We start from the raw sequence: 25,624 nt of genomic DNA on the forward strand, positions 1-25,624 counted from the left end.
CCCCCGTGGAGAGACTAGACTGCGTCTGCTCTCCACGGGTCCCTACATAACAGCTCTAGACCAAATCTAGGTTGTTCCGGTGCAGCACATGTTGCTGGTGCTGCCCATCTGGGCCCGCCAGTGATTTGACCCATATGAAGTGGGTGACGCAGCCAACGAGGACACGGTTCGGGCCAAGGAGAAGGAACTCACCACGTGCGTTGTGGGCAATTCCAGCTTGTCTTCCTAAAAATGCCCACCCTTCCCAAACAAGATGTGACACACTCCCAGTGACCAAAATCAATGCAATAGTGACACCTAATGGTGTAAGAGAAAATTACTAGCAGTTTAACGAATGATCACAAATAACCACTTTCACTTATATACACACCACACTGAGATTGCAAAACAAAAGAGACATTGATACATACATTCTAAGGGCACAAATGCCCCCTGGTGGTTATGTGCTTTATACCGGGGCCTGGGCAGATAGCGCACCTGTGAGTTTCACACGCGGAGCCTGTGCAGGTAAAAAGAAGGAATGTTCTTAATACTGGGGGCCTGTTCATGCAAGTAATGCGAGCTATGATGGTAAAGTAGTGCATACCACGTACTTATAATCGAGAGGGTGTGCAGGCAATGTAGGTTAAGTACTTTATAATGTCACCTGTGCAAATAATACGGGCGTTAAGATTTCTACAAAAACATGTACATGTAATATAGACTACCCTCTTTTTTCGTAAGTTATTCACGCAACCTCAATCTTTTCTCTCCTTTCCTACAGTGAATCCAAAAGGTGAGTCCGTATATTTTACTTGAGGTAGTTCTTAAAGACGAATTCTATCGTCGCGCAAGCAGTGTAGCTGATTTTCGAGCTTGCTCGGGATGGTCTGAAACTGCGGATCACTGGGGCCAGAATTCAGTGTGGCTGCATCGATTTGCCATATCCGTTCTGGTCTCGCGGCTCCACGTGCTGGCTGTTTCTTAGTCTTAGACACCCTACAAGGGTACATTTCACTCTAAAAATACCGGTTTTGCTTTGCATGTAGTTATGAGTAATTTTCCCAAGATATCACATATTTACACGAAAGCAAATTGTGCCAATCTCGTTGACCCCATTCATTTTATCTTATTATTTATTCGTGTATTTTAAAGTGCAAAGATAGCGGAATGGAAACGAGGGTGATTTAGAACATAGAGACGTCATTGCACAGTGCCAGTGACGGAGAGATACATTAGACACGTTCCCTGATTTGGCCAGATTGTGCATGAGTTTAGCAGAGACCGGAACTAAAACACAACGTGTCGTCATGTAGTATTTGGTACCCGAAAGGCGGTACATTATTATGGAGGCCTCGGGCAGTTCTCAGAGATAAGGGCTAGTTAGATTAGCCAGTGCTGACTGGATGAAAGTGTGAGGAAAGGTACATTAGAGGGTTATTGAGCATTCAGGGGCAGATGTAGCAGTGTCGTGCAATACAAACGTTCGAAGGCATAACAAAGACCTGCCTTCAGAGCTGACAACTAGTGATGTAACGCAGGCTCCTATAGCCCTACTGCAGGGGCCTGTGGTCGGTAGGATTTACCCTTCAAGGTGGGGGCCGGTCAAGGCCAGTGAATTTCTGTGAGATATGGGAGATCCCAGGGCCCCTCTTTAATAATTTGCTGGGCGGAGGGGGTCAATTTACTTTACAGCACTTCCTAGCGCCTGCTGTGACAGTGCTTGCAGCTTAGGAGCTAAACCAGAAGCATCCCAAGCATTTCGCCCCTGCAGCATAGGCTTGACTGACCACGCGGAAAGGCCAGTGAGGATCTTGGACACTCCCCGAGAGACCACAGCATAGGCTGAACTATCCTCCCACAGGGGAATGAGAGACCATAGGCCTGAGTGCGTTACCACAGTTGTGGGGCTTGTGAAGCAGCCCCAGGAGCCGCAGTGCCGAGGTGGTGGGAGGAGGGGTGCTTTCTCAGATACTGCTGATATGTGGGACTATGCGGGACAGGCGGCTGCAGCTGCGTGGTGCTAACGCTTGCTGTTCATTCCCTTGACACAGGCTCGCTGTGCTCTGACTGCGCCAGTGGCTTTCAGTGCAATGGCGGCTCCTGCCTGTGCAGCACAGAGGGAAGCGGGGGCAGCGGCGGCGGCGGCGGACCTGGAGACTCCTGCATCAACGACATCAATTGTGGAACTACTCCTGCGACCTGCTGCGCTAACAGCTACCTGTTCGACACCGCCACCAAGTGCTGCAAAGGTGAGAGCTGGGCCCTCTACTGCCAGCCTGTGCCTGGGCAAGTGGGAGGACAAAACTGGCTGGCATAAAGGAAATTAGAACTGCAATGGCACGCCCTAGGTCTGGTGAGATATATTAATGGCCTGCCATTGCTGCCTGATGTATTGAATTAAGGATTGGAAGAGTATATTGGAATTGTAGGTACAAATGATTGGTACACATACACCCACAGTGGTTTTATTTATTTAGATTTGAAATTGGCAGTAGTGGGTGCTGTAATATATACATGTTAAATACGTCACGAAGAGGCTGATAAAAAAATCCACAAAAATCAATTCATTTTTTGTCAAATTGACTTGTTGGTCATCGGAAGGTCATTGGCATGGGCATCAACAGAGCAACTTTATTTGCAGAAACAGGCGCAGTAGAGGATGAAGCAGTTCAAGTTTCCGGCCACACAGAACAGGCACACTAAAGGGCACAGCAGTGAACACATGGTTTCAACTGGTTGATGTTGCTGGCCTTTTCTAAATTAATTGTAGTGTGGTTTTCTTGAAAGTATAAGGTAAGGTACCCTATGAGTTGTAAAAGGGAAAGGTGTTCTTAATGGAATAAATCGGAGACTAGCAGTCTTAGGTTTCATATAGCTATAGGTTATTTCTTTATGCCTCAGCAAAGGCAATACCTACAATAAACGTGCACAATGACACCCAGCATGTAGGCGAAAGAACCAGGAATCGAACAGAGCATCACAGACTCCGTACTATGAACACACTTTGGTGGATTGGTGAGGGAGGAAGAGAAATTTGAAATCCAACAGGGACAATACATAGAACACAACAAAAAGGGGTTTGGGGTCTACTTGTGAAAGACAGTGTTGTTATTTTGTCATAAAATAAGTTCCCCCCAAAAAACAAATGATGCGTTATTTAAATTTCGTGATCTAGATGTTTTGTCAATATAAAGTATGTTTATGTAATCGAAAATAAAAACTCGGTATGAGGGTTCCACATGAAATGAATTGTACAAAACTAGCAAATTAGTGTTTTTTTAAAAACATTTTTCTCGTAGAAACCTGGTAAGTAAGTTAGAGCAAGACAGAAATGGGACACGTTCCATAAAATAGCTGATGTACTGCCTGTCACCTCGTGGTTGCCCTACCTCATTTAGGGGCCAGGACAATGCATTTTTCTCTATGTCGGAGATGGGCCCATCCTTAGGAAACCATGTGTAGTGGCTAGATTCAAGTGGCAGTAACATTGGAGGGAAACCATATTTATGGTGACCCCTCCAACGCCTTTTCCACTTGGATCCATTCTGTTTGAGATTGCTGTATCATACGTATGGTCCCAGACAGAAACAAAGCAGAATCACCCCCTAAGCACTCAGGATTGGGGAAAATAGTTAATGTTTTTCTTGAAGAAAGATCTTGCTTTTTGGGGGTTATCTCTGGAATAAAAGTGTTGAGATGTCTGACAGTCTCACAAGCATTAGTGGATATGCTGTCTCACTTTTATTTCCTCAAAAATGTCACCTACAGTGGACACAGAACGTACCTCAATTGAGACATGTCTATCAGCTGGGCAAACATCTTTAAAGTTTGAAGTCCACCATATACGTGGGGTGGAATCTGCAACCCTACCAGCAAATTCTAAGTGACTAAATGGCTCATAAAAGTACATCCTGTTGCAATGGAAAGACGAGAAACACATGCTCAGAAATTTACACTGTGTTTAGTCACAAAATAAGGGTTCACAGTGGGAGCTGAAAGAGTGTATACCAACACGTTCACCTGCCATTGCCCAATTTACCTCCCACCCTAATCAAAATAATTCTACACCACCACCTTCCACTCTAACACAATGGACCATTTGACCTCAACACACAATTCACACGAGCGCGGTCCTTACTCCCTAACACAAAACATAAAACAAGAAAGAAATGATAACGAATTGAATTAAAATAATGACTCAGGAAACGCAGGAACAGTAACTATCTGATATAGTAGATAACAGATTTAGAGTTCTAACTCAACACAAAATCATGTACCTCAACTGTCCTCTCCTTTTCCCATGCTCAGTTCCTAATCCACTTGTAAAGAGGCCCTGCACACCCCTTCCTTCCTTAAACCGTAACCCTGACAAGCCACAACTCCATGCAACCCACAGAGAGTCTCCTTCATCAGTTGTGTAAACACAGACACTGCACTGGCACAACTGCACGGCATATTACAGTACTGATGGAATTCCGCCATTTTTATGAATTTCCAAAGTGAAGAAAGTCAACCCGATGAAACAGGCTGACAAAACTTCATTTTGGAGAAATGTGAAAGTGATGAAATGCCCTGTCCACAAAAATCTGTTTTTGTGGAAAAGAGATAAAAAAGAAGGGAAAAGATGATGGGTATTGAGGATAAAAGTGGCGTAGACGGGTTGAAGGAAGTTGTTAGGAGGAACAAAGTAGAAGGAAACTAGAGGCCTAAAGCAAGAGGGTGAGCAGCACTTGGGGTGTTGGAAATAGATGGGAATGTGAATCTGGGAAGAGGAAACAGGGCTGAGTTAACCTTAAAAAGAAAAAGAAAAGACAAGGGAGTTAAGGGGGGAGGGAACCTCTCCTTAAAAAACATGGAGCCAAGACTAATATGAAGAAGTAAAGAACTGCTAAAAGCAAGTTAGGACGAAATTTGTATTTCTGTTTTTTTGTGTAAAAATGTGGTTTTAAAGGTTTTTGAAAGCTTTTAAAGGTTTTAAGGCGGGGGAGGGCGCAAATCGAATCAAGAATTGCTTTGAAGTTCTACTAGGAGGGGGAGATGGCTAGCCGAGTTGAGCAGGCGAGCCCGTGGCTACAGTTTAGGACTACAGTGTGGAGGGTATTTTATTCACCTTTGGCTGGACCCGCGTTGTTTTAGGGTCAGCCTATATTTTTAACTAACTTTAGAGTTTTACTTTGGTTTTTGTAGTGAGGGGAGCAGCCATTTTTTCCACTCACGATGGACCCATCGGGGTCCGCCATCTTGGGTTGGTGCCGGTCTAGTTGACCACAACCAAGACGGGTTAAATCCGGACCCGGCGTCCGCGTAGCGGACTGCTCAAAACAAGTTAGGACAAAATTTGTATTTCAGTTTTTTGTTTAAAAATGTGGTTTTAAAGGTTTTTGAAAGCTTTTAAAGGTTTTAAGGTGGGGGAGGGCTCAAATCGAATCAAGAATTGCTTTGAAGTTCTACTAGGAGGGGAAGGTGGCTAGCCGAGTTGAGCAGGCGTGCCCGTGTCTACAGTTTAGGACTACAGTATGGAGGGTATTTTATTCACCTTTGGCTGGACCTGCGTTGTTTTAGGGTCAGCCTATATTTTTAACTAACTTTAGAGTTTTACTTTGGTTTTTGTAGTGAGGGGAGTAGCCATTTTTTCCACTCACGATCGACCCATCGGGGTCCGCCATCTTGGGTTGGTGCTGGTCTAGTTGACCGCAACCTAGACGGGTTAAATCCGGACCCGGCGTCCGCATGGCGGACGCGTGCAGCGGGCGCGCCCTCAGCACGCCGAAGGCAAACCCCGTCAGCCCCCATCCGCACCTAGACGGGGCCAGGGGCCACCCCCTTTACATCTCAAGGAAAATGGTGAGTTCTTATATCTCATACACCTCAGCGGAACTTAGGGATCTTAGGTACAGCCCGGGGGATGGCTGCCGGCTCTGTCCCAATTAAGCAAATAGGGCTTGGGCCTGTCCTTCCTGCAAATGGGCTCTGCAAGGACCAGGATGTTCTGATATATGGCACCATAGACATAGCTTAGTCCTTCAATTGATAAACTGCCGCTCCCTGCCTGCACACAAGTTAGATATAAATCTTCTTTTGAGTGAGCGGTCACCGGCCGTCCTCTTTCTTACGGAGACTTGGCTCCATGAGGGCTCAGGTCCGGAGATAGCCCTCGCTCGACCCAAAGGGTATGTTATTTCAAGACTAGATAGAGCAAAGGGTAAAGGAGGGGGTATAGCAGTCATTTTTAAACAGGATTTTCTTTTTAGTTTTTCCCCATTGGAACTATCAGGGTGTGAAGGTATGAGCTTTTCTTTAGCTTTTAATTAGACTTTCACATTTATGGGAGTTCTATTGTATCGGCCACCAGGGCCCTATGAAGAATTCCTTAACACTCTACCTGATCAGATAGCGGAATTAATTTGCATGAAACCTAATTTAACAGTGTTAGGAGATTTTAATATCCAAGTGGACAATTTAGAACATACTGCATCCAAGCGTCTGTTGAGTGATTTGGAAGCGCTAGGACTACAACAATTAATTTGTGGTCCAACACAGGAGAGAGGACACACAATAGATTTGGTATTCAGCAATCTTCCTTCATTGAGCGCTCTGCCTCCCGCCCCAGTAGCATGGTCTGATCATTTTTTAATTACATTAAAAATCAAGTTGCCCAATGAACCACGTTTTCATCAGCCCATATGTAAGAAGGCAAGGAAATGGCATAGCCTTAACTTGGAAGAATGGGTTAAACTGTTAATCAAGAGTAAAAAAGATTTTGTGAGGGATAACCAGATGGACACCACCCTCTTTAATGATTGGATTACCAGTTGCCTTGATACGCTGCTTCTCTATAAGGATCTTTCTGGGCAGAGGAGAGGTGACAAGTCCCAGTGGTTCTCCCCTCATTTGATAACTCTGAAGAGGAATTGTAGGAGGCTAGAAAGGAAATGGAGGAAATCTTCAAATCAGGTAGACAGGGAAGAGTATAGACAATCAATTAGGCTTTATCATAGAGAGATAAGGCTAGCTCAAGCAACCCACTATGGGGACAAGATTAAAAAGGCTTCGGGATCCCCGAAAGAAATCTTTCGGGTTTTGAAGGAGTTGCTTTATTCTCCTATTTGTCCTGAAGCAACAGTAGCATTAGTGGAACACAGCAATAATTTTGCCTCATTCTTCTTACAGAAGATCGAGGAAATCTATAAGAATTTCCCAGGAGAAGTGACAATGTTTGATCAGCCCAGTGAGAATAAGGAGTGTAACACCAGTTTACAGTGTTTCTCCCCTATTTCGGAAGAAAGCACCTCCCTGCTTCTTAGTAAACTGAAATCTGGTTCCCCTTTAGATCCTGCACCTCCTCATATACTTATGCAGGGAGGATCTGCCACAATATCGGTGATAACGGGGCTGTTGAATAGCTCCTCATAAAGTGGCAGTGTACCTAAATCATGGAAGCATGCACTGGTTAAACCCCTGCTAGAAAAACCTAACCTATGTGGAGGCGAATTTAAGAACTATAGGCCGATTTCTCTTCTTCCAACCATGGCAAAATTAATTGACAAACATGTCAACACACAAAGTCCGGATTTCTGGAAGAATATAATATTCTGCATCCCAAGCAAATGGGCTTTAGACCAGCCCACAGCACTGAATCAGCTATGATAGCTGTTACGGAAGAAGCCAGAAAACGGATGGATCAGGGTCTGGTGACAGCTGTCATAATGCTGGACCTAAGTGCTGCATTCAATACAGTTAATCATCGACTATTGATCCAAAGAATGGAAAAAGTTGGTATTAAAGGCCAGGCTCTCAAATGGATGAGATCTTTTCTTCAAAATAGATCTTTTCAGGTTTTAGATCATTCTTTTTTTTCAGATCAGTTCAGATTTCAATGTGGAGTACCCCAGGGCTCGTCATTGAGCCCGACTCTTTTCAATATTTATATGGCCCCCTTAGCAGATGTAGTGGAACCTTTTGGTTTGTCCCTGATATCTTATGCCGACGACACTCAGTTGGTCGTCTCTTTTTCTTCGGTCAAGGCCACAGATAATTCAGTGCTACCAGCCTGCTTGCAAGCTGTTTCGAATTGGATGACTGATAGTAGGCTCCAACTCAACGAAGAAAAGACAGACATGGGGGTTATTACAACTTTGGAGGAGGTGTTAATCCATCCCAAATGTGACGGATATACCACCAGCCGTATTACGAGTTCCATAGGATATAATGGACTCGTGATACGTCTGGTGGTATATCCGTCACTTTACTGTCACTTTTGGGATGGATTACCACCTCCTCCAAAGTTGTAATAACCCCCATAATGTCCCTGGGAAAGCTTTCCAGTCTGGCAAAGAATATTCTGCCGGCAATACAGCTGGAACATTTACCTCCTCCGAGGGATCACATCAAAGCATTAGGAATTTAGTTAGATTCCAGATTAACTTTAGATTATCAGGCTAGGATACTTTCCGCTACCTGTTTTGGATTACTTCGAAAGGTTATCGGTTTGCTTCCTCCCCTGGCCAAAAGACTTACGGTACAGGCCCTCATTCTATCTAGGCTGGACTATGGTAATAGTCTTCTCTTGGGTTCACCAGAGTATGTGATCAAGAAACTACAAACCGTACAAAATGTGGCTGCTCGGTTACTGTATAATATGCCTAAATTTACATTGGCTAAGCAAGCTCTGACCACTTTGCACTGGCTTCCAGTAGGGAAGAGAATTAAGTTCAAGTCTTTATGTATTTTTCATAAAGCTTTATATAATAGAGGTCCTCATCGACTGAAAACCTTAGCCTCATTCTATGCTCCTACGAGAGCTTTAAGATCCTCTTCCAAAGCCTTAGTTGTGCTCCCCAAAGTAAAAGGGGCAAGTTGGGGTGGTAGATCTTTGAAATATCAGGGAGCCAAACTGTGGAATTCACTCCCGCTCAATATCCGTGTGATGAGACAGGAGTTGGAATTTCGGAAGGCCATTAAAACATGGCTATTTTAATCCCAATTTAGCATTTATTCTAATTTATTCTTTTTTGATGTTGCATTATTTCTCCAGCTTGTTTTAATGTCAGGTCCTTCTTAGCGCTACGAAGCCTCCGGGCAGTATGGTGCTATATAAAACATTTTAACATAACATAACATAACATAAATGTTTCTTCATGAGAGGTTTTCATCAGGTTGGTTTTATCAGCTTGGTGAAAACCATTCAAGAAATAAAAAATTGTCAAGAATGGTTGGACAGAGATAATTCATCAGAGCCAAGTTCTTCATGTTACTTTTCATCAAAAATCCATAAATCCATATTGATACTTTCCATTAGAGATGACAAAAACTGTCAGGTATTTGGACTCACTTGCTAAAACTAGCTGATTGCAGACACTGGAAAGGTCCTGAGTTGAAAATACTTTACCACCTACTAGTGTCAAAACTGTCAGGTATTTGGACTCACTTGCTAAAACTAGCTGATTGTAGACACTGGAAAGGTCCCGAGTTGAAAATACTTTACCACCTACTAGTGTCAAAACTATCTCATGCATATTTGGTAAAGGATTCAAACCTGTCTAAATTGTCCTATTCAAACTGTTCTGATATGTAAAAGTATACAAAAGCGGATGTTTGGAATTAATTAATTAATCTTAACCACTGGTAATTACTCGGGGCAGCACCCACGTCCTTTGTTATTTTGCACACCATGCCACCTCAGTTTGGATTCAGCCATGTGCGAATCAGTCTTGACCCTGCTTCAATGGGAAAAGTCCAGCCCAAACTGCCAGGCAAGGTCCTCCCTGAAACAGAACACAAGAAACCCAGGACCGGTTTCACCCTAGTTAGGGCTCATCAGCCAGGCATAGCTTGGTTCCAGTGACACAGTGTGCACGGAACCCAAATCTGGGTATACCTGTTGTCACAGTGTCCTTTCCTCAGGATCTGCACGTCGCTGAACAAAAACACCTTCCGGCATCACCAACTCAGAAAGCTATTATAGCACAAAGTTATGATGAAGCCAGTCGGGGGAAGGGAATTAGGGTAGGGAACAGCAGGGAGAGAGATCTGAAAAGTAAAGGTTAGAACAAATATGCATTTACTCATTCATAGAAATGTAACTCATCAATAGACTCTTGACTAAATGCGTCTCCGAGATATCAGATGGAGACCCCTTTTGAAATGAGGGCAGAGCCCCATCTTTGAAACATGGAACAAGGGTAAACTACGACCTCAGAATCAAGAGATGGCAAGAACTTTGGACTACGATTATACTCAGAATATCCATCCTGTAACATCTATGCCTTCACAACATAAACCTTTGATCATGACTTAGAAAATCTCAAAGAATTAAATATGCTTTTCACATCTTAAGCTTTTCAAAGAACCATGAAAACTATGCTTTGCATATCTCCAGAAATACTTTCACATTCACAACAATGAATGCCAAAAAGTTTTACTCATTGAACTTGAAGCGCTTTACTTAATAATACCAGGAAGCGCTTTTACTCAAGTAGCCTGAATCACTTAGATTGTTGTGCCAAGAACCTTTTACTCCTGTGAATTGAAGCGCTTTGATTGTCGTGCCAAGAGCGCTTTAAACCTGAGGACTGAAGTGCTTTAATTGCTGTGCCAAGAGCGCCTTACATCTGTGAACTGAAGCGCCTGAATTGTCGTGCCAAGAGCGCTTTACATCTGTGAACTGAAGCGCCTGAATTGTCGTGCCAAGAGCGATTTATCTTTGTGGACTGAAGCGCTTTAATTGCTGTGGCAAGAACGCTTTGCATCTGTGAACTGAAGTACTTGAATTGCCGTGCCAAGAGCGCTTTACATCTATGAACTGAAGCGTCTGAATTGTCGTGCCAAGAGCGCTTTACATCTGTGAACGAAACGCTTTGAATTGTTGTGCAAAAGAGCGCTTTACAACTGTGAACGGAAACACTTTGAATTGCTGTGTACAAAAGCGTCTTACATCTGTGAACTGAAACACTTTGAATTGCTGTGCAAAAGAGCACTTTACATCTGTGAACGGAAACACTTTGAATTGCTGTGTACAAAAGCGCTTTACATCTGTGAACTGAAACCCTTTGAATTGCTGTGCAAAAGAGCACTTTACATCTGTGCTCTGAAATGCCTTTGATCGTTGCGCCAAGGCCGCTGTACTCTAGAAACTGAAAACGCTTTGCTCGTTATGCGAAGGGGCGCTTTACCTTTTGGAAGTAATGACTTCCTCCAAACTTGGATTCAGCAAGGCCTTACTGCTACGAGTACGACCTACTCGTTTTTTGAATGCACCATGGAAACAAGGATACTTTGGTTGGACGACACTCTGCCATTCAGGAACTCAGCTCTTCTCCAGAGAAACCCCCACGAGGTCTGGCTGCATCGAAGTCTTCAAAATAGTGAGCAACGTGCTTGGGTGTGGCTGGGCTTTATAGGCCTGCCACACCCCAAGATGGCTGCTGCCTCTAAAAACATGGGAATTGTAGTCCCTTCATAGAATAGCACTGATAAGTGCATCTTGTCCACCAATGTCCTGAACCTGCAGCTCTATGAGCTTTGCCACAGGGAAGACGATGCTGATGGTCACCTGTGGAACATGAGGGGATGGCAAGTGGTGCGCATAAAGCGCCGCAGAGTCACGCAGCGGAGTTTCGGGCGAGACCTGGACAGCGCCTTGCCTTATTCCTGACACCTGTCCCACTTAGGGCAACACACTAAAGAATACAAAAATGTGATGGATGGAATGCTAGACTGATTTGCATATGGCCGGGTCCAAACTGAGCTGGTATGGTGTGCAAAACAGCGATGGTCTGGGATGTAGCCCAAGTAATTACGAGTGGCTGAGATTAATTCAAACATTGCAGCTATCACTTTTTGTATACTTTAGCAGGTCTATGCAAAGCCTCAATTACCCAGAGCTCCTTAACATAATTACCACTGGGGAATTGCTTCAATTATTTTTTTTCTAAATAGATCCACAAAAAATATCCTTTAACTTCTTTGTGTAAGTACAATGGCATTTCTCACTCTTACTATTGGGGACACTACCCACTATCAAAATAAGGTATGTTTAAAACCCTAATATTTTATCATATCTCCCACTAAAATGTCTTGATGTTTTACAGTGAGCTTACAAACATATTTATCTGACACACCTTCATTTTAGTTCTTCACTATTCACCCTCCACTACAAGGTCGTTCTTTGGACAGGATGGTTTAAACTGGAGGATTGACTTTTAGGTCCAGCTTTATTTCCACCTTCTCCTAAGGTGCCTATGATTGCTTTCCATGGTCTACTAAATGTTCCCCTTGAAATGCCTGCCTTCATAATTAATATCTGGTCAAGAATACCATAACAGATTATTCCTGTGTCCAGTGTAGCCTCCAGGCAATACATTACCTTTACGTAACCTTTTCCCTTTCCACAATGCATCCACAAGAGGATTCTCTAAACTTTATACCATGCATATAAGTCAATCATAATAGAAATCTTTCTATCAATGTTGGCTACGCCTGTTGGCAAAACCTTATGCTTGTTATGATTGTAAATTAACCTCAGCACAACAATGCGGTTAATGCACTGGGAATCAATATCCGTCTCTTCAGTCATAAAGTTGACTATCCATACATTTTCACAGGCTCTTCCAAAATGTCCCTCTTCTTGCACATCACTCATTGAAGAGCAACACTTGAAATTCCCAACATGTGGTAGGTGTGGACTTCCTTATTTCAGATTCTTTCTTCTCTTTGACAACACCTCTCCATCTCTGAATTAACATTTTTCCCATACCATAACTCCTGCTGCTTATTAGAACATGAAAACACATCAGTAGTTTCTGGAGTCACCAATGCAGCCAATTTCTAAAATCGTTTGAATCCCAAAACTCCCAAACAGTGTTTGAGTAAGGATAATTCTCTTAGAGGTGTACGCTCATTACCATCCAACACCTCAACATAAGCTGAGAACACATTGTACCATACATATCCCAGTCCATGTGTTATTCACAAATATTTTGCATTAAGGAGGTGGACAAACCATGCTGGATCTGAAGAACTAAAATAATAAAACTGGTGACTGTAGTCAGGTGGTGCTTAAAGTTTCATAGTAAATTCATTTCTGAAACAACAACAGATGAACACGTGATCAGTATGGAGAGTCACTCATAGGAAAACGATTACCAAAAACTAACCCCACCCCCCCCTTAACTGCCACAATATTCTGGCACTTTAAAACCCCAGTGGGCAAACATACATCTAAAATGTCACCTTACCACTTCCGATCATACTGGTAACAAATCCAGGACAGTGTGCGCCGTAGGGTTTCAGGAATGCACATTCCAGTAAGAAATATCTCCACATGATCGTTGGTAAACCCTTATGATGATGCATGTTTCCTCATAACATACTGGCTCCTGACACCATGGAAGTTAAATGATGTAGTGCATTAGATGCCCAAAGTAATATGTCTCCAAATAGCCAACCTGTATCCAGATACTGTAGCATAACCTGCGAGCTGTTAATGCTGACATGTTGCCAACAAACTCTGGCTTCTGTGATGTCCATTAAGGTAACAAGGGGAAATCCCAGGGATTAGGGTGTGAGTAGGTGCTCCTTGTCAGTTGTTGGCACCAACCTCACTGCTACTTTGTGATCAGATGCTTGCTGCCAGTGTTGCCATGGAAGGATGAGACAGTGTGGAGCTTTGATATCCTAGGTATTTATTCAGAATAGAAAGGTTCACAAAGGGTTCCCAAGGAGTGCATAACAGCACTACACATGCCACACATAACCCTGCCCTTCCACTTGAATGCTAACATTCTGCCACTGCCATGTTCCACTCTGAGAAAGTGAACATTGTGACCGGAACAAACAAGCCACACTACCACATTTCCCACACGAGCCATGCACCTGCCAAAATGTATGTCTGAAATTGTATCCATAAAAGTTTCAAATTATTTTCACATCTTCATATTTCTTTGCAGCCAGGATGAAATTGCACACAGCTGTGGTGTTAAAACAAAATATCAGACCCCAAAAATAAAAGCTCCCCACAAAAACAAAATGGCACCCAAAATATGAACTTGATAGTTATTGACTCAAATGTTACCTTGATAATGATTATAAAAAAGTTCACTACTATGAGCATGCACTTTCCTAATGGCTCTTCAGAAATCCCCCTAATAGTCATAACATTACCCATAGTATAATAATGAAATAGACTCCACAAGCCACAAGCAACTAATCCAATGCACTAGATAGTCATGCATAAAAAATGAATTTGCTCTATACTTAGCATTAAGTTGCCACCATCAATAACCTGGAACTTACACTTCATCTGCACTCACATATACATATCTATGAGCAGATATGGGAGTCTGTCCTATGCTATGAAACTGTACTCACATAAGCATGAAATGCCCCTTTCTTTTAGTTTGCTGTCCCATCAGTTCTTAACCGTCACTGGCAGGGAAAAGGGCTTCACTGTTGGGCTTTGAAGAAGAGACATACTGTTGATTACTGTGGGATCCGGAGTAGAATGTTGACTAAAGGCCTTATATGGAGTTGATGGGCTGAGATACTTTGTCACAAACATGGCAGATGTCCTGTCTGCTGTATTAGAAGTGTTTTATAGCCTATGGCTCTTGTAATAGGGCAAACAGGATATCCTCCACATATTGAATGAGTTTCCTGTCTGCTAAACTTTCAATAACGCCCTTTTTTTGCCTCCTCGTGTAGGTTACATCTCTTCATGGGGGGGTGGGGGGATTACAAACCCAATAGTGTTACAGCCAGTGGAACAGCTTAGACAAAGAATTTTGGTGGCACCTCTGTCTATGATTCCCATATTCACATTCCATGCAGCCCAACAAGTGCTTGCCAGTGCATGGTGTTTTATGCAATGATTTGCTATCTACAAAGTAAAGAAAATAAATCAAAGTTCAGAGAGATCTGAAGGGACAGTGGTCCATGCTCCCTGATCTATTCTATCTACAGTACACATTGCCCTAACTGTTTGCATATTCACTTGCTTACAGTTCCTTTTAATTTTGTATCTGAAGTCAGAATACCCATGAGATTTACAGAACATTATTGACAAGATGGAAATATCCCAATCCATTGTTCCACAACCCCAGTGGGTCCTCAGACTCTGACCAACTACAGTCACCGACCCACCTGTCTCACCTGACAATGTTGTGATTTTGCACACTTGCATTTCTTTTTCTGGCTGACTGTCTTGATTGATCCACACTTTCTCAGATAATATACTTTGTTTTGCAGCTCCTACAACTACTGCGTCGGTCCCTAGACCCAACTCAGGTGAGTCTAACCCTGCATCCCAGGACCAGATTTAAAGCGATGTGATCAGGGTATGGGTTAAGAGGCAGCCTCAGCCTGTATTTCACAGTGCAGTGAACACCCAATCCATATCCAAATCAACTCACTGACATGGTGATCTCCAGCAGTCAATAACGAGTCCAGCTGCAGATGAACTCACTGACTTGTCCATCCATGACCATGTTCACAGACATGCCGATCCCAGACACACTCACTGCCATTTCCATGTCAAGCCCCACTGACTGACATGCCCATGTTCAGCCCCAGTTACTGATATGTTCAGCTCCAGCCACGCTCACTGACGTGTTCAGCTCCAGACACACTCACTGACAGGCTTAGCTGATGTTCCCAACTCCATCCACACTCCCGACATCCCCATATCCAGCCATACCTACTGACATGTTCAGCTCCAAAGACACTCACTGACACGTCCACATCCAACCACACTCACTCTAACTAGTTCATTGGTACGACGAGCGTCAGCCTCACTTCCTGACATGACCGCATCCAGCTACAGTGACTGACATGTTGAGCTCCAGGCGTGCTCAGCTTCAGATACTTTCACTGACATGTGCAGGTCCAGACACACTCATTGGCTAATCTAACTCCACTGAGACCTGCTAAAATATCTGTCTTCAGCTACACTCAATTGATATGTGCCTTAATAGTGACACTGACATACCCATTTGCAGATACACCCACAATTGTATATTCATCACCAGCCACTCTGACTGGCATGCCCAAGTCCAACTGCACCCACTGAAATGTTATTTTCCAGTCACACTCTCTGACATGTCCATATCCAGTCACACACACTAACATGTCTTAGAGTCATACTAACTCACTTGCCCAACAGTCATACACACTGACACCAGTTAGCACCTACTCACTGACTTGTCCACATTAAGCCATTTAAACAGACATGTATTGCTTCAGCCACAATCACTGATGTGCCCTTGTACAGTCACACTTGCATGCAGGTCTATTTTCAACCACAATCACTGACATATTTAACAACACTTATTGACATGCCAATCAACTACGCCCTCTGCCATGTCCACACCAGACACACTCTCTGACACATATGTGTTATGTCACATTCTATTGCATGTCTATAATCAGCCACATAAAGTGACCCAAAATGTTTCTTTTGCAGCTGGAGGAATAGCAGGGGCTCCTCTGGTTACCTTAATCATCAGCACAGGTACTTTCTGATCCTCCTGTTATAACTTACATAGTCAATGGTTTTGGTATCAGGGTTATCGTTTAATGCTAACCCTCCATTTAAAAGGCGAGCAGAGACTTTAATTTAAGAATATTTGTGAGTGTTTTAAGAATTTTTCAAATGTACTTTTAGGCCTATAGTGGCAACTTTTTCAGGGGTCTGGGAACAATAAGTGACCACTGGCCTCCATTCATGTGAATCTGTGCCATTTACCACTGGTGTCCTGGGACTTAACCCTAATTTTGGTCCCCAAACTGATCAGCAGTTATACAAGCTGCACACACATCTTAAGTTAGTGAAGTTGAGCCGTCCAAACATTACTGCCTGAGCTGCTGTCATCTTAGAGACTCAGCCCTCATTACGACTTCGGCAGTCTTTGGCGCCATCATACTGCCAGTGCTGGTGGTATAATTACCACCCTATTAGGAGTTTTCCGCTGGGTCAGTGAACGAAAACAGCATTTCCGCCTGCTGGCCCCGCGTAATCGAGCCGGCGGCAATGTTGAGGTGCGTCAGGTGCAGTAGAACCTGTCGCAGTGAAATGCGCAATGGGGGTGTGCATGGGGCCCCTGCACTGCCAATGCCAAGTGCATTGGCTGTGCAGGGGCCCCCGATGCCCTCGTTCCGCCAGCCTTTCCATGGCGGTGTTTACCGCCATGGAAAGGCTGGCGGTTGCAACCGCCGGGACTGCCAGGCTGCAAGCTGGCTGCAGGCTGGCTGCAGCCTGGCGGTGTCGGCGGTATGACCGTGGCGGATCAGCCAGGGCCATAATGGGGCGGTCGGACCCCCCTGTCTGCGGCGGTCCCACAGTCATCACGAGGCTAGCGGTCTTAAGACCGCCAGCCTCGTTGTGAGGGCCTCAGTGCTCAATATAATTTAAGAAACAATCCAGCCAATATTTGAGTTTAAGGAAAAAGTACTTTGGAGTACTTTACTACTGCACATACACTTGAAAAATACTGTACATAATACAGATAGGGCTTTTGCTAGAGGTTCTGATGGGAAAGAGTCCCTTCAAAGATCTGGGGACACTCAAATGACAATGAGCAATGGCTTCTGCCCAGTGGGAGAAATCCAATTTGAGACTACTGGGGTGAATCTTGTGGGATGGTTACAGTCATGGTCACCCCAAATAGGTGCAGTCTTCCTGTCAGTCTTGGGCGCAGCACCACTGTACCTTTCTGTTCTCTGATAGTGAGTTTGTGAAGAATTTCTGTGCAGGCAGTCGATGCATGCACCGCTATCAGTTTGAGTGTGCCTGTTCCTAGTGGTGTGTTGCATGCAGTCTGCTGTGGGAGGACAGTGTGGGCCCGACTCTGGCTCAGCTGACAGTATCTTCACATAAGAAGCACTAGCAACCTTAGATAAGGCAAGGCAGTGCCAGCACGATTGTCAGAGGTGCATTGAGTATCACAGAGATCTTTCTGTGAAGATCTTTTTCGAGCCCAATCACAAACACCCCCTCCAAAACAAGCAGGCTTTCACCCTAGGTTGCAGTGATGACACGCCTTCTGACGACCTTGGGCTGCTCCTGGCATGTAAGAGCTTTTTCTGTAAGTCAACCAGCATGTGAAGGTCGAGGCTTTTGTAGCATTTCAGCACACCTACGTCGTACATCACAGAATTTAATGTACATCCTGTCAATTTCCAGGACACCGCTAACTGTAAGTGTCAGTGCCAAGTCTCCTGGGGAGAAATGTCCAGGTCTTCAGAACTTCCTCGCAGTATCTCGGTACAGGATGCACCCCGTGTCGCAGTAATGGCACTGCTTTGTCTCGTCTCAGTTCCTAGCAGCCTTTGCTTCTACTGAGCAGCGTCTTCTTCGAGAATGGGAACATCTAGTGCCTCTCCTCCACTGTCAGCCAGCTATTTCCCTCGAAGTAGGTTGTAGGCAGACCCTCCTAGCAGGCTAATCAACTCTTCCGTAGATTACTGGTCTCAAACTTGGGAGGGGGAGTTGTCTTTCAGTATCCCAACCCTGGAAGACAAAAGAATCTCCCGGTCACCATTGGTGTGTGACCCCAGGCTTATGGTCAGGAAATCTTGGCACATTGACTGGATTGTTCTGTCTCATCTTTATACTCAGGCTGCAGACAGTCCATGTGTATTCCCACAGTTCATTTCTGTGATCACTTCTGGGCAGCTGTGCACTTTTGTGATTTCCATGCACTTATCCAGTCCTGGTTTTTTATAGCTATGAGCAGGAAGGCAGGGGTCTTCTCACTGGAGCAACCCAAAACAAGAACCCAAAGGCAAGTGAAGCTGCCCCACATAAGTACTTGTCAAACTGGGATGTAGCCTCTCACATCGAACAATAGCCCGAGAGGGTGCATGGGGAAACTATCTTCAAAGGGACTCTCTGTCTCCATTTGTAACCCACTGAAAAAGGACCCCTGCAATGGTCTGGGGATGGGAGGGTCCTGAAATATACATTTGCTCAATGGCTCTCGCCTATGCCTTTATCTTAAGTCCACCAACATATACTCCATGCATCATGGAACCCACTATGGCTTCAGCCACATGTACCACTTCGCTCTTCACACACATCAAGTTCACACAAGCATTGCATGTGCATGCATTATCTACAGACAAGTAGCCCACACAACATCTATACCTTGCAGTGATGGGTGAAGAACCTGCTTATTGGAGAATGATATGACAAGTTGAAAACCCCCTGGAGAGGCTAGTAGGTTGCTTTTGCAAACCCTTAGCAAGGAAAAAAGGCCTGTCCTGCAAATGTAATCACTTCGCTGACACCACAGTCGGTACTCTACAGCTGATGACAAGGCAGTAGCCGGGTGTGCCCTTTCAGCCGCAGAGACCCACTACAGGTCTCACGCTGTATCATGGAAAGGCCTCAGCACGAGAGCATAATCATTGTGTGTGATGTGGTAGGGTTAATAAATACTGCAGCTTGTATGGGGACTTCCTGAAGGTGGAGGAGCATGATCTATGAAGGGGACCTTTCTTCATCATTTCTCCTGCCGTACTCCCGGCCACCCGAGCTTCTATCCCTAACTCTACACCACTGTAGAAGCTTTACCACCATAGAGGATTGTCCAGAGTAGTAAGTGGAATTTTGCAGAAGGAAATATCCCGAAATTGTTTTTCCTGAATGTAGTCTTCCTAAATTCCAACTGCAGATTCAGTATTCACTGCACCTAAATAATATTCAGGTGCACAAAAGTATTTGTAAATCAGTTGTTTATGGATGGTTTTCACTGCAGATTTATCTTCCTGAAAAAAAATTAAAAAGCCATTTGGGGGAGCTAGTATGACATTCTGCTATCAATGGTGACAAGCAAACACGTTTTAATGTTACTAATTTAAAGCATGAGTCATTAATGTGACAAAAACACGCTATGACAGCATTCCATGTGGCAGATTTGGGTTAAAGCAGGAGCTACAAACCTACTAGGCAAAGAGGTGTTATAAGCATTCCTCATTAGTTGCTCAGTGAAATGAATCTTGCAACCTGTTGGTACAATTGGAGACCCCGAGAGTGCCTGATCACAGGAGGTTGTTGCAAACACGGCACGCCATACAGCAGCCTCCCTAAGCTTAGGGATGCTGAGTATTAATACTGCTCAGTAGTCGAATGTAAAATCCTTCTGTACATTCGATGAATGTACTCCCAGAATCATGGCTTGTATCCATAAATTTTTGAAAGATTAAATGGGCTTGCAATACCTATGTCCTGAACGTCCCATTGATAGGGGGAAAAAAGGACCAGCTTCTACCTAGATTTTCCTAGTCTGTACTTAAACCGATCAATACTGGTAAAACCACACTGAAATGAAAATGGCCCTTCTGAGGTTAGGCAAGAAAATCCCCGATAAGCACACATTTTCTAGTACTACCACAAATTAAAATGCCACTGCATTAAATTTAAGTGAGTGAAAATGTTTCTTTTTTTTTTTTCATTTCTTGCTGAAGGGGTTACGACAAAGTGCGTTTTTTGTAAGTATTCTGTGGGCTTTTGACCACGCCCATCACTTTCACTTGTTTGTGGGCCTAACTTTCAAAAACCCCTTGATGTCATTGGTAAGTGCTTAACGTTTGTCCCGCCTTGGAGCGGTTTTGGTACCGCCTTGCAGACTGACCCTGTTGCATGGATTATTGCACGATTGTGGATATGTTTTACTGTAGACAAACTACTTTTTTCTTTTGTCTCTCTCCTCCGTGCTCACGGCAGCCATGGTGCTTTGAAGTTTCATATAGTGCAAATTCGATCAGCGATATTGGAGTGCTTTGCATGACTACTGTAGGAGAGTACCATCTTGCCTGGCATGTTACCCCCATTTTCACTGTATGTATGTTTGTTTTTGCCTATATGTCACTGGGATCCTGCCAGGCAGGACCCCAGTGCTCATAATGTATGCCCTGTATGTGTTCCCTGTGTGGTGCCTAACTGTATCACTGAGGCTTTGCTAACCAGAACCTCAGTGTTTATGCTCTCTCTGCTTTAAAATTGTCACAGCAGGATAGTGACTAATTTTACCAATTCTCATTGGCACACTGGAACACCCTTATAATTCCCTTGTATATGGTACCTAGGTACCCAGGGTATTGGGGTTCCAGGAGATCCCTATGGGCTGCAGCATTTCTTTTGCCAACCATAGGGAGCTCAGACAATTCTTACACAGGAATGCCACTGCAGCCTGAGTGAAATAACGTCCACGTTATTTCACAGCCATTTTCACTGCACATAAGTAACTTATAAGTCACCTATATGTCTAATCCTCACTTGATGAAGGTTAGGTGCCAAGTTACTTAGTGTGTGGGCACCCTGGCACTAGCCAAGGTGCCCCCAAATTGTTCAGGACAAATTCCCCAGACTTTGTGAGTGTGGGGACACCATGACACGCGTGCACTACATATAGGTCAATACCTATATGTAGCGTCACCATGGTAACTCCGAACATGGCCATGTAACATGTCTAGGATCATGGAATTGTCACCCCAATACCATTCTGGTATTGGGGGGACAATTCCATGCATCCCCGGTTCTCTAGCACAGAACCTGGGTACTGCCAAACCTGCTTTCCGGGGTCTCCACTGCAGTTGCTGCTGCTGCCAACCCCTCAGACCCAGGAAGGCAGAACAAAGGATTTCCTCTGAGAGAGGGTGTTACACCCTCTCCCTTTGGAAATAGGTGTGAAGGGCTGGGGAGGAGTAGCCTCCCCCAGCCTCTGGAAATGCTTTGATGGGCACAGATGGTGCCCATCTTTGCATAAGCCAGTCTGCACCGGTTCAGGGATCCCCCAGCCCTGCTCTGGCACGAAACTGGACAAAGGAAAGGGGAGTGACCACTCCCCTGACCAGCACCTCCCAGGGGAGGTGTCCAGAGCTCCTCCAGTGTGTCCCAGACCTCTGCCATCTTGGATTCAGAGGTGCTGGGGCACAATGGACAGCTCTGAGTGGCTGATAGGTGCTTACCTCTTTCAGTAGCCAAACCTCCTTTCTCAGTAGCCAAACCTCCTTTTTTGGCTATTTAGGGTCTCTCCTCTGGGCTATTCCTCAGATAACGAATGCAAGAGCTCACCAGAGTTCCTCTGCACTTCCCTCTTTGACTTCTGCCAAGAATCGACCGCTGACTTCCCCAGGACCCCTGCAAAACCGCAACAAAGTAGCAAGACGACTACCAGCAACATTGTAGCGCATCATCCTGCCGGCTTTCTCGACTGTTTCCCGGTGGTGCATGCTCTGAGGGCTGTTTGCCTTCACCCTGCACTGGAAGCTAAGAAGAAATCTCCCGTGGGTCAAAGGAATCTTCCCCCTGCCAACACAGGCACCAAACTTCTGCATCACGGGTCCAATGGGTCCCCTCTCATCCTGACGAGCGTGGTCCCTGGAACACAGGAGCTCAGTCCAAGTGTCTCCCATAGTCCAGTGGCCCTTCGGTCCAAATTTGGTGGAGGTAAGTCCTTGCCTCCCCATGCCAGACAGCAAACCTGTGTACTGCCTGATTTGCAGCTGCTCCGGCTTCTGTGCACTTTTCCAAGGATTCCTATGTGCACAGCCTAGCCAGGGTCCCCAGCACTCCGTCCTGCATTGCCCAACTCGCTGAGTTGGACTCTGACGTCGTGGGACCCTCCTTTGTGACTCTGAGTTGACCGCTGTCCTCAGATCTTCTAAGTGCCTGTTCTGGTACTTCTGCTTATGCTGCCTGCTTCTGCGGGGGCTCTCTGAGTTGCTGAGTGCCACCTCTGTCTCCTCTTCCAAGGGGCGAAATCCTGGTTCTTCCTGGTCCCTAGCAGCACCCAAAATCCTCAATGCGACTCTTGCAGCTAGCAAGGCTTGTTTGTGGTATTTCTGCATGGAAACAATCCTGCATCCTCCAGCACACCGTGGGACGTTTTCTGACACAAGGAGAAGTTCCTGGCACCTTCCGTTGTTGCAGAATCTTTGGTTTCTTCCACCCAGAGGCAGCCCTTTTGCACCTTCATCTGGGGTTTAGTGGGCTCCTGCCCCCCCTGGACACTTGCGTGACTCTTGGACTTGGTCCTCTTCTTTTACAGGTCCTCAGGTCCAGGAATCCATCTTCAGTGCTTTGGTAGCAGTTGTGGTTCTTGCAGAATCCCCTATCTCGACTATACTGTCTTTCTGGGGCAGTAGGGTAACTTTACTCCTACTTTTCAGGGTCTTGGGGTGGGGTATTTTGGACACCCTTACTGTTTTCTCACAGTCCCAGCGACCCTCTACAATCTCCCATAGGCCTGGGGTCCATTCGTGATTCGCATTCCACTTTTGGAGTATACGGTTTGTGTTGCCCCTAGACCTATGTCTACCTATTGCATCCTATTGTGATTCTACATTGTTTGCACTACTTTTCTTACTGTTACTTACCTGATTTTGGTTTGTGTACATATAATTTGTGTATATTACTTACCTCCTAAGTGAGGGTATCCTCTGTGATGCTTTTGGCATATTGTCACTAAAATAAAGTACCTTTATTTTTAGTAACTCTGAGTATTGTGTTTTTTAATGATATTTTGCTATATGATATAAGTGGTATAGTAGGAGCTTTGCATGTCTCCGAGTCCAGCCTAAGCTGCTTTGCCATAGCTACCTTCTATCAGTCTAAGCTGCTAGAAACACCTCTATTCTACTAATAAGGGATAACTGGACCAGGCACAGGGTGTAAGTACCACAAGGTACCCACTATAAGCCAGGTCAGCCTCCTACAACTACCAGTTACATCACATTGTTTCTTTTGTCTCTCCTTGGTGCTCCGTGGCAGCCATGCCGCGTTGAAGTTTCATACAGCGCTAACTTGTTTTGTTTGCAGTCTGTGTGTGTATGTGTTTAAAACAGAAACCCTTGTGTTTTTATAATGACGTATCTCTCACATTCATATGTTAGAACGTTGAACTCCTGTGCATTTTTGTGAGACTGAGCAAGCTCTCTGACAAAATACATCTTAAACAAAACTGGCCAATGTTAAGTGTTGCTTTTTATTTCCATGGGCAGAGTAAAAGTAGTGTGTGTAAATATCTGAATAAATCTGAAGCACTGATAGCTATTCTGAGTACACTACATTCAATATTTTGGCTCGTACGTACCTACCGAACCCAGTTGTAGAGCACTCAACCTGGGCAAACCTAGGCACCGCTGGCGACCTACACACAGCCATTCACCTCTAGCCACCAAATGCACATGGAATCCCCATTCCAATAGTTTTGGAAGGGGCACACTCTCAATCAGGCATGACCCCGCACGGGTTTGGAAGAATGCTTTCAGTGACACTCGTGCACCCTCTTCTGGCTGCTATACAAATTACACCCGCAGACAGTAGAAGTCGTTTTGCAGATATGTATAAATAAAGGATGCCTCTGCCTAAACTTTCCGGGAACACCTCAAGGACACAACCACCATGATGGGAAAGGTTGCCATGAGCAGTCAAGAACAAAAAAAGTTCATCATAATGTGACCGACATGGTATTAAACATTGCACATTATTAAATGAGAGGGAATTCAACACATGCCACTTTTAAATGGATAATAAAGTAAAGTTAGTTCATGGTATAGAATGTAAATAAACCAGGGAGGTCATGTGCAATGATTCCAAATAACGCTGCTCACATGCAAAAGAAAATTCAGTCTCCGAGCAGTTATTCAAGCAGTTATTCAAGCCATTAAGGGCCAGATGTAGCATTTTCCGATTTTGCGAATCGGAAATTGCGAGTCGGTGTGACTCGCAATTTCCGATTCCCAAAATCGGATGCAGTACGGTGTCTCAGACACCGACTGCGAGTCGCTATGGGGTCGCAAAGACCCACCTCATTAATATTAATGAGGTGGGTCGCATTTTGCAACCCCATAGCGAGTCCCTGCACTCACAGGGATGGTGGCCTGCTGAAGTCAGCAGACCTCCATGTCTGTGACTGCTTTTTAAATAAAGCAGTTTATGGGCCAGATGTAGGAAGCACTTTGCGAGTCGCAAACGGCAAAATTTGCCGTTTGCGACTCGCAAATGCGTGTTTCCTATGCAGAAATGCATTTTGCGAGTCGTTACCGACTCGCAAAATGCATTTCCGAATCGCAAATAGGAAGGGGTGTTCCCTTCCTATTTGCGATTCGCAATGGTATGCAATTCCATTTGTGACCGCTTATGCGGTCGCAAATGGAGTCGCAGTTACCATCCACTTGAAGTGGATGGTAACCCATTCGCAAACGGGAAGGGGTCCCCATGGGACCCCTTCCCCTTTGTGAATGGACCCCAAAATATTTTTTCAGGGCAGGGAGTGGTCCAAGGGACCACTCCCTGCCCTGAAAAAACCGAAACAAAAGGTTTCGGAATTTTTGAAATGCAGCTCGTTTTCCCTTAGGGAAAACGGGCTACATTTAAAAAAAAAAAAAACTGCTTTATTGAAAAGCAGGTCGCTAACATGGAGGCCTGCTGACTACAGCAGGCCTCCATGTTAGCGAGTGCCTATACTCGCTATGGGGCCGCAATTTGCGACCCACCTCATGAATATTCATGAGGTGGGTCATTGCGACCCCATAGCGAGTTGCAGTCGGTGTCTGAGACACCGTACTGCATAGCAATTTGCGAGTCGCAAATTGCGAGTCGGAAGGACTCGCAATTTGCAACTCGCAAATTGCTTCCTTCCTA

General features: G+C 44.8%; 1 long non-coding RNA gene across 2 annotated transcripts in view; it reads left to right on the forward strand.

The window, feature by feature from the left end:
- The first annotated feature begins 743 nt into the window (after positions 1-743).
- The window catches only part of LOC138284837 (uncharacterized), a 36,232-nt gene continuing 11,351 nt past the window's right edge, over positions 744-25,624 (forward strand). The window contains exons 1-4 of one of the 2 annotated variants that reach the window (XR_011201463.1): positions 744-775; positions 2,034-2,231; positions 15,226-15,264; positions 16,439-16,486. This is a non-coding gene — a long non-coding RNA (uncharacterized lncRNA). Of the gene's footprint in view, positions 776-2,033; positions 2,232-5,650; positions 5,827-15,225; positions 15,265-16,438; positions 16,487-25,624 lie in introns of those variants that run through there. The other variant, XR_011201462.1, reaches the window with a different exon arrangement.

This window comes from Pleurodeles waltl, chromosome 3_1 (genome assembly GCF_031143425.1).
Source record: "Pleurodeles waltl isolate 20211129_DDA chromosome 3_1, aPleWal1.hap1.20221129, whole genome shotgun sequence".
NCBI classification, from domain to species: domain Eukaryota; kingdom Metazoa; phylum Chordata; class Amphibia; order Caudata; family Salamandridae; genus Pleurodeles; species Pleurodeles waltl.